We start from the raw sequence: 16,480 nt of genomic DNA, 5'->3' as shown, positions 1-16,480 counted from the left end.
TTTTCCTTTTTTGTCTGTTTTTAATACACTTATGATTGCATTTTTTTAATTATATTTTTATCTCTGATGTTGCTTAAGGTTACTATAGTGGGTGCTGCTTCCTTCATTCATGTGCCTGTTGTCTCTTACACACACACACACACACACACACACACACACACACACACACACACACACACACACACACACACACATGCACACACACACGTGCACACACACAGTCATACATGCACACACAAGCACACACGCACACACTCACACACGCATAGACACACACGCACACACGCACACACACACACACACACACACACACACACACACACACACACACACACACACACACACACACACAGACTTCTTTTCAGCTCTTTGATGTTTTTGCTTTGTTTCTCTTAAATTTTTTAATTGATCACTTCTTTGGAAGGATGCTGTCATCACTTTGGTGTTAAATTGCCTTTAGTAAAGGAAGCTTTGTGACACCTTGCTCATGACTGGACACAGAATAGGAGTCAATTACAAGTTCTGCTTTTCAGTTCATTTGGAGTTTGTTTTATTAGCTCTTCTTCTTTTTCTTATTTTAGTTTGGATTGTAAAAGGTGACTTTTGTTACATCAGGCTAGCTTTTAGGTGTAGGTTAGGCTTGTTACTATGCATGAGGTTGTCAGTCATGATTTATGATGTTTTGTGTTTTTATGTGTGTGTGTGTGTGTGTGTGTGTGTATGTGTGTGTGTGTGTGTGTGTGTGTGTGTGTGTGTGTGTGTATATATATATATATATATATATATATATATATATATATATATATATATATATATATATTAGTTTTCCATGGGATGAATCTGTTTTTGATAAGTTGAGCTAATGAAGTCCAATTGGTGTTATGAAAGAGCTTACCATGCATAAAAGCTGAGTTATTCTGGTGACTAAGCCTGTTTATGTTTGTTTCTTTAGTAGCATCATAGAAGAGGAATTAACCTCTGAAATTATGGACTGTTTATTACCGTTGCATAATACTGCAATGTTTAACTGTTTTTATTTTTCATTTTTCACAAATAACACGGAAGTGAAGTCAGTATTCTACCTTAACACTGAGGACAGCTATCTCCTGGTACTTCTGTTGTGTTTTTTGTATTTGTTCATCCTATGACTCATTCCGGGTTACTGGATGTGAGGTGAATTAACCAGAGCCATTGCTGATATTTGTCATGGGACAAGGGGATGAGGATTTTTCATACTTTTTCATCATTTTTCTTTTTATGTTATACAGTTTATTCATACAGGAATTCCAATAAATAGAACAATTCTTGAACTTATGATAATATTTATGATGGAAGGGTACTGACTTTCCTATGTAGGTCTTTAGGTGCTGGTAATAATCAGAGGTGAATGTGGCAGTACTCTCAGTTGGGTTCATTTGCAAAGGGCTGTTTGGAACTTTGCATAGGTCTTCTAGAAGCTGAAGTAGGCTTCCCTGCTGAAGTCCTTAAAGACATTCTCCTTTGGTGGTGGGGTGGTACCACTGGTTCAGGTAGAGAAGGCAACTGATGTATACAGATTTAATAGAAGATAAGAAGATATGGGGCTGGCTACAAGTGAGAGCCAGGCTGCTAAGCATCAGGTCAAGAAAACTGGAGCCTCTAGTCAGTAATTTTACAATTTGCTGCAGAGCACTGGCATTAACAAATTCTCAGAAATATTGAGTATGGCCAGTTTTAAAGGTTTAAGTACAGCAAGTACTGCTTGAGTAATTGAAATTCTCCAGCATTAAGGTATTTGATTTGATATTTTATTTATTTTTTTTATTTTACATTTGTTGACCAGGATAGTCCGACTGGATGCATGTCCATTTTCAGCGGAGGCCCGGGGAGAAAAGCTCCAAGGGTAAGCAAATACAGCATTACATAATACCAGCATTACATATTACAAACAGACTATTTACAGAGATTACATAAGTAAGCAAGTTAAACAAGTTCCACAGGTTACAGTTCATCCTGAGCACAAGTCAGGATTAAATTAAATTACACAGTAAACTGGTTAACAGATTTTTACACATTCTAGAGAGAGTTAGCCAGGCTTGATACATTGACATAGCCAGTTAAGTGACAAATGTTGTTTGAGTCTAGTTTTAAATTGACCTAAGGTGGAAAGTAAGGTAATATAAGCTGGAAGAGAGTTCCAGGAACTACTTACAGAGTTTGCAAAGAGAGAATCACCGGCTGTGTTATTAATTTTGCTAGTCTGAATTAGTAGTTTGTTAGAGGATCGAAGCGGTCTAGGATTGTTATAGGGGGTGATAATATTTTTAAGTGCAGGAGTATTGTCCGGATTATAGAGGATTTTATAGGCCATAATCAATTGGTTATACTGGATTAGGCTGGGTAGTTCAAGCCAACCAAGCTGATTTAGATTGATGCAATGATGTGTCCTAAAAAGCAGCCCAGTGGCAAACCTGGCAATCTGGTTGTAGCAAATTGAGAGTTTGTTAAGGACAGTCTTGTTCAAATTCGAGAGTAGAGGGGATGCATACAGAAGGGTTGAAAGAAGGTGAGAGTGAGCTATGGCAATTTTAGCTAGAGGGGTTAGGAAGGCTTTTATTCTGTAAAGTGACCCTATTTTTTTATTGATGGTTTTGATAGTTTGGTTAACATGTAGGTCAAATTTGAGATTATTGTCTATGATGAAACCTAATAGTTTTGTAGATAGGTCAGGGGAGATTATTGTGCCATCATTTGATTTTATGGTAAAGGTGAAAGCGGTAGACCTACGTGTTGGTGAAAATAACAGCATTTTAATTTTTTTGGGGATTTAGGATCAGACGATGTTCAGAAAGCCAGTTTTCTATTGTATTAAAGGTGGTCTGGGTAGCTGACCATAACTCTACTGGAGATGTGGCTGAGCAAATCAGAATAGAGTCATCAGAATATTGGATACAGCTGACTTTTGGGATGACAGTATAAAGGTTGTTAATGAAGATGGAGAACAGCAAGGGCCCTAGTATAGAGCCTTGTGGTACTCCAAGGGTGTTAGGTAGAAGGTTAGAGAGTTTGTTCTGCCAGAGGATAGCCTGCTGTCGACCATTCAGGTAGGATTGAAACCATTGGAAGGCTCCAGTATCTAGACAGAATGTTTGCAGGGTGTGGATTAATAGTTGGTGATCAACCATATCGAATGCCTTGGAAAGATCCAAAAAGAGGGCTGAGGATATAGAATTATTGTTGCGATTATGGTTTATGGGGTTAGTAAAGGCTAGGAGGGCTGAAGTAGTGCTGTGATGAGGACGGAAGCCATGCTGACTGTCTGCCATAAGGCGATTTTGGATTAGGTGGTGCATGAGTTGCCTATAAATACATTTTTCCATAATCTTTGCAAGTGGAGAGAGTATAGCTATTGGCCTATAATTGGAGAATTCAGTAGAGCTGCCTCCTTTGTGAAGTGGGATTACATAGGATATTTTCCAGATGGTGGGAATTTTAGCTTCTACTATGGTTCGATTGATTAGTATTGAGACGGGGTAAGCAATAGCATCAGCTGATTTTTGTAGGTACTCGGCAGGAAGTTGATCAGCAGAAAGTGTAGTGGGTTTTAATTTTTTGATCAAGGTATGGATAAGTGAAGTGGCGACTGGTTGGAAGCTGAACACAAGTAGGTTTCTAGGGGTGCTACTTTCAGGACCAGGGGAGCTAGGAGGTAGTTGGCTAGCTAGGGCTTGAATTGTCACAGTAAAGAATTGGTTAAAACTATCAGAAACATCTTCAGGGGTTTTATCAATAGTAGTAGCAGGGATTGGGGTTGAAGTTTGTCCAGGATGTAGTAGATTATTTAAACCTGCCCAAAACTTCTGAGGGTTATTTGATTTACTGTCTGTAAATTACAGTAGTATTGTTTTTTGTCTTGTAAAATTTATTTTTTGGTTTCGTTCCTGGATTGCCTGTATTTAATGTGATCTTGAGGGTCTTTAGAAGAATGCCATAAAGCCCATGCTTTGTTTCTAAGGGTAATTTTGAGTTTAGACTCTATAGAAAGCCATGGTGCAGTTTTTGCCTTGGTTCTCTTTGAACGAACAGGTGCATGCAAATCAAGGATCTCAAGGAATTTGTTGTTAAAGTATGCTACTGCTTCCTCTAAGGGGAGGTGTTTTAGAATAGACCAATTACATGAGTTTAGTTCTTGTTGGAATTTGGCAGGGTCAAAGTTTTTATTGTTTCTAACCTTTCTGAGTAAGGGTTGTTGGGAATTAATGGTTTTGTGCTTAATTACATATGTGAGAAGGTGATCGCTTAGGTCATTAAGGAGGGTACCAGAGGTGTACAGTTGGGGGTGACTGTTTATGAGAACCCAGTCAAGTATACTTTCTTTTTGGTTGGGTTTACCTATCCTGGTAGGGGTGGATATGATTTGTGTAAATGCATGCAGGTTAATATGGGTGGTTGGGGATTCTAAGGAACAGGTGCCCCAGTCTATGTTAAAGTCTCCAAGTAGTAGGGTTTCTTGGGGGTAGTGACATGATAACCAGTGCAGGATATCTTCAAATGTAGATATATTGTTACCTGGGGGAATGTACATACAGATGGTATTAATGCATTTATTTTTATTAAGTTGCAATTTGGTGGTAAGAATCTCAGAGTTATTAATCTGAGGAGGTTGTATTACATCTATGGTGACATTCAACTCAGATTTATAGATTACAGCTACCCCACCCCCCTTCCTCGAAGCATGATCCAGCCTGTGTATGTTGTACCCAACCCATTCATCAATGGTACTGAGATAGTTTCCATGATCTTTGGGGAATATTGATGGGGATCTGTAGCTAACAGTGAAGTAATAGTTAGATTTGTTAACAGTGATTTGGATTCTCAGTTGCTGAAAGTTATACCGTTGGGTAATTTGACATACGTTGGTGATATTTTTGACATATTCCTCCACTCCACACTCATCCAGGAACTTGAAGACATGATGGGGCTAAACCCTAGTATATAGAGAGTGCTGTAATTGCACTGAAGCCACGTGTCAGTAACTACGTAAATATAAATGTGTTCAAGTTGCAGGAAGGTCAAAAGTGCAGATGTCTATCTTTTTAGAGTTCCAGCATCAAGTACGCCCACTATAACATTGTCCAGATTTTTTTAATTCTGAGTTTGCTAAGTAGAAATGACCATTAGTTGGTAAGCATAACACAGCTGCTGCACTGCCTTAGAATATCTAACATGATCAGAAGGACCAAAGATTGGGTGTGAATAGACAGTTGACCCATGTTGCCACAGGGTTGACGACTTGGGCCCATCACAGTACTGAAGGGATGGAGAAAGAGTATTATATTAGACCCTGAAGATTTATGGATGATGTATTTAGGGTGATGCCCTGAAGTTAGATTAGTTGATAAATTTAGTAATACTTAATGAAAAGTCAGAATTAGGTCTACAAAGAATGATGAATTCTGGTGATTCTCCTTTTGACTATTACCTGGCTACTGGTGCTGGTCTCACCACAGCTGCATCCAGCTGGTAGTCAATGATCTTTTGCTCTTTCTCTAATCAGAAATAAAACAGTAGTATTAATCAAAAACTGGTTCCTGAGAAGTAGTTTTTTTTTTTTTTTTTTTTTTTTGTAGAAATTATTGGCATTTTTTGTAACTGTTATTGGCGTCAGCACATTTGTTATATTTTTCTCATGGTAGTTGCCCTGGATAGTAAACACAGCAGCACAGCATAAGAGAAGGTCAAACTGCACAAATGTCTTTTGGCTTTTCCCAGTTAGGGGTCACCACAGCAGATCACTACTCAACAAATTGATTGACAGTGTAGTTTTTCTGGTATTGAGTTGCCAGCCCAGCTCCCAACCTTCACAGAAGGCACATGCACACCCACAGACCTACCTGCATGTCTTTCAGACTTTCTCGACTGCAGGTAAGACATGCAGACTCCACACAGAAGGCATTCCAGATGAGAATCGAACCACAGAACCTCTTGCTGTGAGGCAACAATGCTAACTGCTGCACCACAAGATCAAGCTGCACAAAGGTCAAATATTAGAACTGAAGTGTTTCCTATGAAGTCAGCAACCAGGCATATCAGAGAAGTCTCATACAAACTGTTGAGCTAGAAAACAACAGGAATCAAAGCAGTAGCATTAATCCCAAGATGGCTCGTAAGAAGCAGTTCTCAGGCTTCCCAGTGATAAGTGAACTCTATAAAGGCTAAAAAATAATGTTCCTCTGCTTCTTTTTTAACCAAGAGCAGCACAGATTCACTAATCCCAAGCAGATTCCTGTGAAACAGTTTATACTATGTCAGTCTCAAGGGTCTCTTACCAGACATTACAGACTTTAAAAGAAAGATTGAAAAAAAAGGGTTAATATTTTATGTATTGCAATGCAGACTAAGAGAGGGGGAAATATGAAAGAGCATAACTCAGCCTTTGACAGTCTAAGTGGAGGGCCTTCCTAGTTTAATACGTTAGTGTCCAGTAGAATAAACAATTGAGATTAGACTGGGTGGAGCTTCCAAAGTAAAATTTACATAAGGGGTGGGCAACTCAAAAAGCAGAATATAGACTGGATAGGTGAGTGGGAAGAGGTTCAGTACAGTCACACAAAAGGAGTAGTCTCAGAACACTTGCACTGCCCAATGATTAAACACTTTCTTGTTCAGATTACCTTAAATAAGACACTCTATTTCTCAACCTCAATCACAAATTTACAAGATTTAATTCCTTTCCAGTCAGTAAAGGGAAAGCAAATCATTTCTAACTAGCAAGAACTAAAGAAATTCAACCAGCGGAATCTTAAACTTAAAAAAAAATGCCAGCAGACATATTGAACCAGGACTAATATATAATAAAATAAAGCACTTTCATTCATTACATACAGTATGAACATGAAAATGTAGGACAAACTCTACCTAGGAAGTTATATACAATTATTCTCACTCATATAATTAATAACATTGTATTACAATTAAGCATCCATTTCACAGATAATTAAATATACTGTTTGATCAATCCACACCATCAACACTTAGAATAACACATTTTCATGTAATCAGTCATAAAGAGACAGTTGCGTATATAACCATGAAAGAAAAAAGACTAAAAAAGCATGTCACACATAAAATATGCATATAGAAATGCATGAGACATACACATAGAAAGATATAGATACAGATATATAAATATGTATGTGCGGTTAATTTTATAATTTTCATAAATCCTCATATAACTATCCACTATTGTTTGTCCATCATAGCCTCTATTTAAAAAAATTCTCATGGCTTTTATTGCTTCAATTTTAGAACTATTTTCATCACTACACAGTCTTCTAATTCTTAATAGTTCTCCATATGGAATGGAAGCCAAAGTATGTGGAGGGTGACAGCTAGTCGCTTGTAACATTAAGTTCTGCTGATCAAATTTTCTGTGTATTTTAGTTTTAATTTTCTCATTATAAATACCTTCAATAGTAATGTCAAGAAAATTAACTCTCAGGCCAACCTGTGCTTGATCGTATTTAATTCCAAATTTATTTTTATTCATATAATTCAAGAACTCATCTACCTCTTCTCTACCATCATAACATATAAAAATAAGGTCGTCTATAAATCTGTAATAATTTTTTACATGTTTTTGAAAAAAGGTACTTCTGTATATATGGGTACTTTCCATATACTCCATAAACATATTAGCATACATGGGGGCAAAAGCTGCACCTGTGGCTGTACCCTGCTTTTGTTGATAAAGACTCCCCTCAAATTTGAATATGTTATTATTTAAACAGAAGTAAACTAATTATTTAATAAATTGTGTTCCAGGATAGTCTCCTGGAAAAAATTGTATAGCTTCCAGTCCAAATCTATGCTGGATATTAGTATACAGACTGGTTACATCTACTACTGTAAAATACATTTTTTCTAACCATCTAATATCTTTTACCTTGTCCAAAAAGTCAAAAGAATCTTTAATGTATGATGGAAGTTTAATTACTTCTTAAACAACACTTCATGCAAAAGACATCCCAAGTTGTATGTAAAATATCCCATAGCCAAAACTATAGAGCGACCAGGAGGTTGTCGTAAATTCTTGTGAATTTTTGGCACACAAAAATTTTTTGCAACTGTGTTCCCTTTGTTAATAAGTTTCTTAGTTGCTTCCGAGGGTAAAAAATAATGTAACCTTACTCCTTTATCAATTAATACCTGAAACTCTTTTTGGGCCTGGTCCAAAGTACTAATATTCACCTTCTTGTAAACTTCTTCATTATTTAAGTGTTGCATACACATTTCATAATACATAGCAGAATTCATAACAACTAATTTTCCCCCTTTATCAGAGGGTTTAAAAACAATATTATCATTCCTACCAAGTTGTTTCAATTTGTACCATTCATTTTTTGAAAAATTATAGCATTTCTCAGTATTGTTAAATTCATAAAGTTATATGTGTGTGTATTGATATATCTCTATATCTGTCTATGTGCCTATCTGTGTGCGTGTGTGTGTGTGTGTGGGGGGGGGTGTTCTATTCAAAGAATGGAAGAGACAGGAAAAGGCAGCTGGTCTGTTTCAGCTGTGTCATGAATCTCTGAAAGGAAGATATATTCAAAACTGCACTCAAGCAACCAAAAGTTACTTGCCTTTATTTCTACAAGATTGTTGTACATGAGATATGTGGTGTATGCCCATTTGCTGTTGCTGTGTGATTTCAGAGGGGGTATGTATAAACAGCAGGGGGCTTGATGCTTATGAAAGGACACAGTTTTTGTTTTGTTCAAGGATTTGTTTGAGAAGTTGACAATTACTCAATTACTGTAAACTTTTATCATCTATTTAACTCATGTAGTCCTGAATAGCAAAGACTTATTAATCCCCTTGCTTCCTGAGAGATTTTTCTTCAAAATCCTACATTAAGAGTAGACGTCATATGATCTGCAATATCTATTAACTGTTTAGGTAAAGTAGAGTAATATTTAAAAATTATCATGAGTTTGGGCCTTTGTCCCCAACATTTTTTTTTACTTTTTCTACAATTCTTGAGCAAAGAAGTTGAAGTTGAGAAATATGTTCAGAGAGCAGATGTAATTAACTATTCCAACTGTTCCAGCATCTTGCACCAGTCCCTGATAATTGCCCCCTTTAGCTGAGGAGCAGAGAAAAAAAGTATGTGTTACAAAAAAATGCAAAATATGAACACTGATCATCAGACAGTTGGCTACACACTGGTGCTGGTTTCAAAATTTGGTGACAGTAAATTTATATTTGACATTTATTCAAGAAAATGGTATGTTACCTGCCCTAACGTATCACTATTATGGACAATCAAAGGGTTATATTTTTGTAATCAGTTGAAGTTGAGAAATATATTCAGAGCAGATGTAATTAACTATTCCAACTGTTCCAATCATGCAAGATAATCCCACTATACCAGTGAGTCAGTTGCTTATGTGGTCTAGAGCTTTTCACTGATTCATGAAAAGTATGGGTACCATAGTGTCTTTTGTGATATTGCACAATCAGTGCAAGGTATGAGTATCATATTTTAACAATATTTAAAAAAAGACAATTTTAATTTTCCAAACCATGCAGCTTAGAGAGCAACTTTGAGTGGCAAAATTATTTGCTGTAATGCTATGTGTATGACAGTAATATTTCCTTGCCTCTAGACCACATCATTTTTACATTATTAGTTATAATACAAAAGTACAGACAATTATCATAACTGCTTTACCAGTAATTTGAATTTCTGGAAGCCTTCACAATACTCAATGTGATTTAATGTAACATTTTAACATCCACGGGTTCACATGTGACACTTCAGACATGACTATATCACTCTCCATTTAAACATAATTAATGTAAACATGAAAATTGTGTCATATTTTAATAATAGTTAGCAACCACTGCAAACTGTTTCACTGCACATGACCACAAAATGATATCAACTTTTTGAAGGTACTTTTCCCCTCATGCATGACCTAGTATGCATGCTATTAGGCTCAATCTTGTTGTTATTAGTATGTTGTACCTCAAAAACACAGTTGTGTACATGCCTGCATTCCTTTTATCCAAGTGTGAATAATATGGAGGATTATGACCAGGTTGCTGATCATAACCTCCTTGTTATATGTTCAAGACATACATGCTGTTAGAAAAAAAAATGGAATAATGTACTGGTTAATACAGACACATCAATTCCAGTTACAAATTGACCTCCACTAGAAGACGTAGTGCTGTTTTGCCAGGATTTAAAGGGTCTAAGGTTACAGCAGTGAGCAGTTTTGTACTAAGTATGCACATTTCATCAGAGTTATATGTTGTTTTAGACTTCAGTAACAAGATCTTATGGCAAAATGAATCTGCTACAGAATGTACATTAGTGCACACAGATGGAATTTGTAAGAATTTGTATGCAGTAGATTGTGCAAATGTACAGGATTTGAAAAACTGGTTATGACAGAAACACATAGATGTATGGGTTAAAGATAAAATAAATTCTAGTTCAGCTGCCACAGCTGAAGTGCAGGGAGTCAAGTTACCACATTTTCAGAAACATTATCTTTTTGTCTGAAAATCTAAGACATACTGGGAGTGACCAGTAATAACAATAAAGCAACACTACACATTTACCATTCTGGAAGCACATGTTGTGTATGGTATATCAGAAATGACAGTCTGGGGGGGGGGGGGCCTGAATGGCTAACTGAAAGCAGAAGTATTTTAGAGTTCCATATAACTAGTTAAATAAGACAGGAAAAATATTAATTTTTTCTTCAAAGTATAAAATCTTATAGATAAAGGACACATTTACATAATTAGAAACTTTGGTGAAGTTTTACAAATAATTTCCTGTCAAAAAGCTTGGAGATATATTTACTTGTTAAAATGAGCAACTCAAAGAATTCTCACCAGGATGCTGTCTTAAAGAAGGAACTACAACAGATGGCATTTAACCTGCAGGAGTTGTCTTTGAAGATGGATGATTTTAAAGAGAACTTAGAAAATCTTAAAACAAGCAGTCAATTACATGCTGACACCCTCAAGGAAATGCTACAACAACACCAGACAAGGAGTACAGGAATAGAGGTTTCTCTAAATGACTTAGAAAGGAGACTTACGGAAGAAGAAACACAGAAAGAACTGCTTCTTAAACAAAATACTTGGTTGGTTAATAAAGTAAATGACTTGGAAAATAGGGAGAGGAGAAATAACATCAGGATTTTCGGATTACCTGAAAACACAGAAGGTGAGGATATTATTTCCTTTTTATCAAGCTGGATCCCTGACTTTTTACATTAAAAGAAGGACTTTCCTTTGGCATTGAAAGGGCACACAGAGCTCTTGGGAAACCTGCCACTAACTCAAACTCTCCTAGGTCAATAATTATCAAATGTCTTTCATACTTGGACAATGAACTGATTTTAAGATCTGCTTGGAGGAAGGCACCTCTAAAATATAAACAGAGCCTGATAAGATTTGATAACGACTATTCATCTAGAATAATGGAACAAAGGAAAAAAGTGTGGCCAATGATAAAGTTTCTGAAACAAAATAACATCAAGGCACATCTTGCATATCCAGCTAAGATAAGACTACTGTATGCCAACGAGATGAGGACTTTTATTGACTTAGAGGAAGCCCCTTCATTTACTAAAACTAATAATGTGATTACTTTACCAGAAGATATGGATTGGATGCCACTTTCTCTCAAGAGAACAAAAGAAACAAATGTCTGGACAGATGTCAAAAAGAAGAAGCAAAAGACTGATACTGTTACAGCCAAATCTCTCAAAGCATCTACTAAGATATGAATTGTTTTAACATTACTTTAAAGGACCAATTTTGCTGCTTGGGATTTTAAAACAAAGGTAACTAACTTCTGGAATCTTTATCTATATTTTTTGAAAACAGATGACACAAGAGTTTTCACATTGCCTCAGGTATGTAAAACAGGGTACTTTTCTTTCACAGAAGGAGGGTTATATAACACATAAAATATTTATACTGTAAATCAACATACATAGTATATGTGTATTTTCTCTTAATTTTCTCTTTTCTTTCTCTCTTCTCTCTTTTCTCATTATTTATTTTAACTGCATCTTGTCTCACTTTCTAAATTTTCTCCTATTTACTATACTAATATAGTCTGTATATATTTAATAACTCACTATCTATACATAGATAAATAATAGTCTAAAATAATCTAGTTTTAAGGTAGACTAATTGGAATAGTGAACTTAATTATTACAATATTTATTAGATTAATGATAGTCACTGTTATGCTTATTAGGATTGGGGACATGTTCGTGATTAACTCTGAAATGTTCCATTCATGTACATATGTCCTTTGAATTATTTCCTTTTAGTATTAACAAATACATAAAAAAAGGAGGAAAAATGTACTGTTAGTTATGAGAAGTGAAGATTTATTCACATTCTATTTGTGTTGCCATAGCAACAGTAAACAACTAGTGAAGTTTCTAAGGACACCGTGAACCTGCAAAGTGCATTTAGCCTCACAGACAACAAATAATAAGAAAAAGTAATGCTGTTTAGTTATTAAAATGAAAAACAACCTAAGCAAGTTAAAATAAATACATAATAGGACTATTTGTAAATATTTTATGATTTATCCTCATAGGATTACATATTCCTGGAAACACAACTGAAATGTTCCCAAACTACATGTGCACATAAATGTAGCTGTTTGATTAAAAAGCATTACTCACTTTAACATGCTGATTTCACAAACTGTCTGCACTGTAAAAGTTACATTTTACATGTTACTTGAAATTGTCAGTCTCTAGAGCATATCGAAAGATACATATTACTTTTTGCAACATGTTATCTTTGCAGTTACCTCACACTCTGTACAAACTCACTTGCTAACTGATAGCTATTTATTTAAAATATCAGTTTAAATATTAAATGTGCCCTTGAAATGCTACTGACATTTTAACAAAATATAATCTGAACTGTAAAATGAATGACTTGAAAGAAGTGAAGTAATGCATAGATTTCAAAGTCAGTTCTTGACAATACAGTAAAAGTTAAAATATATATTCACAAGGAAGTATTGAAATGTTTCAGTCTTCCAGTTAAAATAGCTTACTGTCAGCATTTTGTGATATCAGAAAGTTTGAAGAGCTAGGAAATTACTATTATTTGTCTTTATAATGATTATTAAACAGATGTTAGACTCTGCTTAGTTTAATGAATTGTGACATATGTTTATGAGGAAAAGTGGACTCAATTACTCATATTGGACTACACATTCTTAGAAACTCAACTGAAATGTCCCCAAATTACTTGCAAATTTAAATGAAAATGCCTGATTAATAAGCATAATTTACTTTAATAACCTGAATCCATAAGCTATCTGCTCTATATATGCTACATTATATATGTCACTTGCACACGAAAAAATACATATTATTTTTGCAACATGCTATATTTGCACTAACCATACATTCTAAACTAACTCAATTGGCAACTGACAAGTTATTTATTTGAAACATCAGTCTAAATATTAATTGTGCCCTTGAAATATTGTTGCCGTTTTGACAAAACAAAACCTGAACTGAAAAAGGAATGATTTGAAGAAGTGAAGTATTGTACAGATTTCAAAGACAGCTATTGCCTCTACAATATAAGGAGAAATGTATGCATGCAAAGAAAAATTGAAATGCTTTATACTTTTAGTTACAATAGCTTATTGTTAACTTTTTGCTTTATCAGAAAATTTAAAGAGCTAGGAAATTATTTCTAATTTGTCTTTATAATGTTTACTAAAGTGATGTTAGTCACTGACTTGTTTAATGGATTGTGAGTCATGTACAAGACGGACTACTGAATGTGATTTCTGTTTACCTGTGTTTTCTGAATTTCTTTTATTAGTACTGATTTAAAAGAAGGGAAAGAAAGGGAAGGGAAATCTCTGTTTTTGGTTAAGGGAGGAGAGGCTTAAGAGTAATCTAATTGCCCCGAGAACTCTATAAGATGCTCTAAATACTGTTTGATTAATACTTACCTAAGGTAAGTCTTGATTACCATATAGGTACTTTCACATTCATTCTAGACCTGATGTGATTACCCATTCTGGAAGCAGGAGGTGCCCTATGCAGGATGGGAATTGTCAGGGTGATCATAGTTCATTCTTAGATTCTGCTTGGTGTAACTCATTGTAAGCCTTTTAGTTTAAGCACCTGGGCTTCAGACCAGTTTTACATTAGGAAGGTTTGTGGTCTGCACTGTAGTGGCAGAACAGGTAGCTTACATCCTTCTAAGTTGGGAACTGCTGATTGAGGGCTCAGTGTCTGTTATTCTAAAAGTGTATTAATTCTGGTTTAAGCACTTGGGCTTGAGGCCAGTTATTTTACATTAAGAGGGTTCGTGTTCTGCACTCTTGTGGGAGGAGAGGCTGGACTCTGTCCTTCTGAGCTGGGAATTTCTGGTTAAAGCTTATAGTGCCTGCATATTTGAACTGCTTCTTACTGAAATTGGTACACCTCGTTTGCTGTAGCATAGACTAGATCCAGGCCTGCTGAATCTAGCTTTGTTTGTATAACTTGAGCACTAATCCAGGCATTCTTTAAAGTATTCAGTTGTATTTATTACTGCTGGTAGTAACTTGATTAAAGTGTAGCTATCATTTCTAAGTCTTTTGGATTAAGCACTTGGGCTTCAGACCAGTTGTTTTAAATTAGGAAGGTTTGTGGCCTGCACTGTGGTGACAGGACAGGTAGCTTACATCCTTCTAAGTTGGGAACTGCTGATTGAGAGCTCAGTGTCTGTTATTCTAAAAGTGTATTAGTTCTGGTTTAAGCACTTGGGCTTCAGGACAGTTATTTTACGTTAAGAAGGATTGCGGTCTGCACTCTTGTGGGAGGAGAGGCTGGACTCTGCCCTTCTGAGCAGGGAATTTCTGCTTAGAGGCCTATAGTGCCTGCATATTCTAACTGTTTCTTACTGAAATTGGTACAACTTGTTTGCTGTAGCATAGACTAGATCCAGGCCTGCTGAATCTAGCTTTATTTGTATGCTTGTTGTTTGTTTATTTCCCTGAAATGCTAATTCCACCTAAAACGTGGCCTTTTAGCACTTCTGTGGATCCCTAGTGATATCTGCATTGCTTACTGTACTTATTTCCTTGTTTCACTTGAAAGAAAGTTACTGTTTGTCGTTTTTGCATTTAAGTTACCTGTAACACATTGCATTTAAGTTACCTGGCACTTGCTCACTAAAGCAATTATATAAGTCAGCTCTAAAAATTAAAAGCACTACACCCTCACAAACTCCCCTTGAGTACCTTGTTCCCCATTGGCCCTTTTTCAATTATAAAGGAATTCCCAATACTATTCTAGCATGTCCAAAGGTCAGTTGTCAATCTCCTCTCCAGTCCAGCTGGTGAATCTGGGAATCTTGAGGCAATGTTACAACTGCCTCATGTACACAGACAACCCTCTCCTCCTCCCAACAAATTCCAACACATGTGAGAGATGCAACCATATAGCCAAACTGGAGGCTAAGCTCTCTCAACTCAGTACTGGCGTAACCAGTCAGGAGGAGAAGGAAACCACACTCACTACAATTCCAGTCTCACATAGACCAACCATGACAACAAACCAAACACATAAACACACAAAAACATACTCGAGGCTCAAAATCTGCCTAAGCAGCAGAGACCTCCAAAGCAGACACCCAAGCAACCGCTACCCCAAAACAAAACACATGCAACACATAGCTCACAAAGCCAGTGTGCCGAACAGTCACAGCCCTTAAGGCTAAACAACACACCTGATACACTTGTAACAGGTGACTCTATCGTCAGGCACACTGACGCCTCCACCAGGCTGAACAAGGAGAAGGTCATGGTGAGCTGCCTGTCGGGCGCTAGGATCTGCCACATAACACAAGAACTCAGGTCACTCCAAGGCAAGTACAAATATGACTCAGTCATTGTCCATGCTGGTGTGAATGACCTGAGACATACCTCCCTGGACTACATGAAAAGAGACATAGAGGAGCTCTCTGAGCATGTAGCCCAGGCCGGTATGACCCTGACCTTGAGTAGCATCTTACCCTCACCAAGAATGATGCCACAATATGAAGACGAGATGATCAATTTCAACAATTGGCTTAAGTGTTGGTGTCATTCAAAGGGGATCCAATGCCTGTCAGCCTGGGATGACATGCTCAACAAGCCACGATGCTTTAGGGACGGCTTGCACCTTTCACCGCTGGGCTTTGGATATTGGCAAAGGCTCTTGCTACCCCCATAGTGCCTTTTTAGGCAAGGCCCCAAAGACAAACTCACCTCCATAGGTATCACAAGGGTTAAGAAACTAAGAGTAATGCTACTCAACGCCAGAAGTCTAAACCTCAAGATGCACCACTCGAAACTCTCCTTAGCATGGAGAACATCGATATCTGTGCAGTAACAGAAACCTGGTTCAAGGCTCCGAGAGCACCCCAGCACTACCAGGTTATACCTCAT

This window comes from Protopterus annectens, chromosome 3.part1 (genome assembly GCF_019279795.1).
Source record: "Protopterus annectens isolate FY-2018-M chromosome 3.part1, PAN1.0, whole genome shotgun sequence".
Lineage (NCBI taxonomy): Eukaryota > Metazoa > Chordata > Ceratodontiformes > Protopteridae > Protopterus > Protopterus annectens.
The sequence above is the reverse complement of the archived record's forward strand: the minus strand, read 5'-3'. Positions refer to the sequence as shown.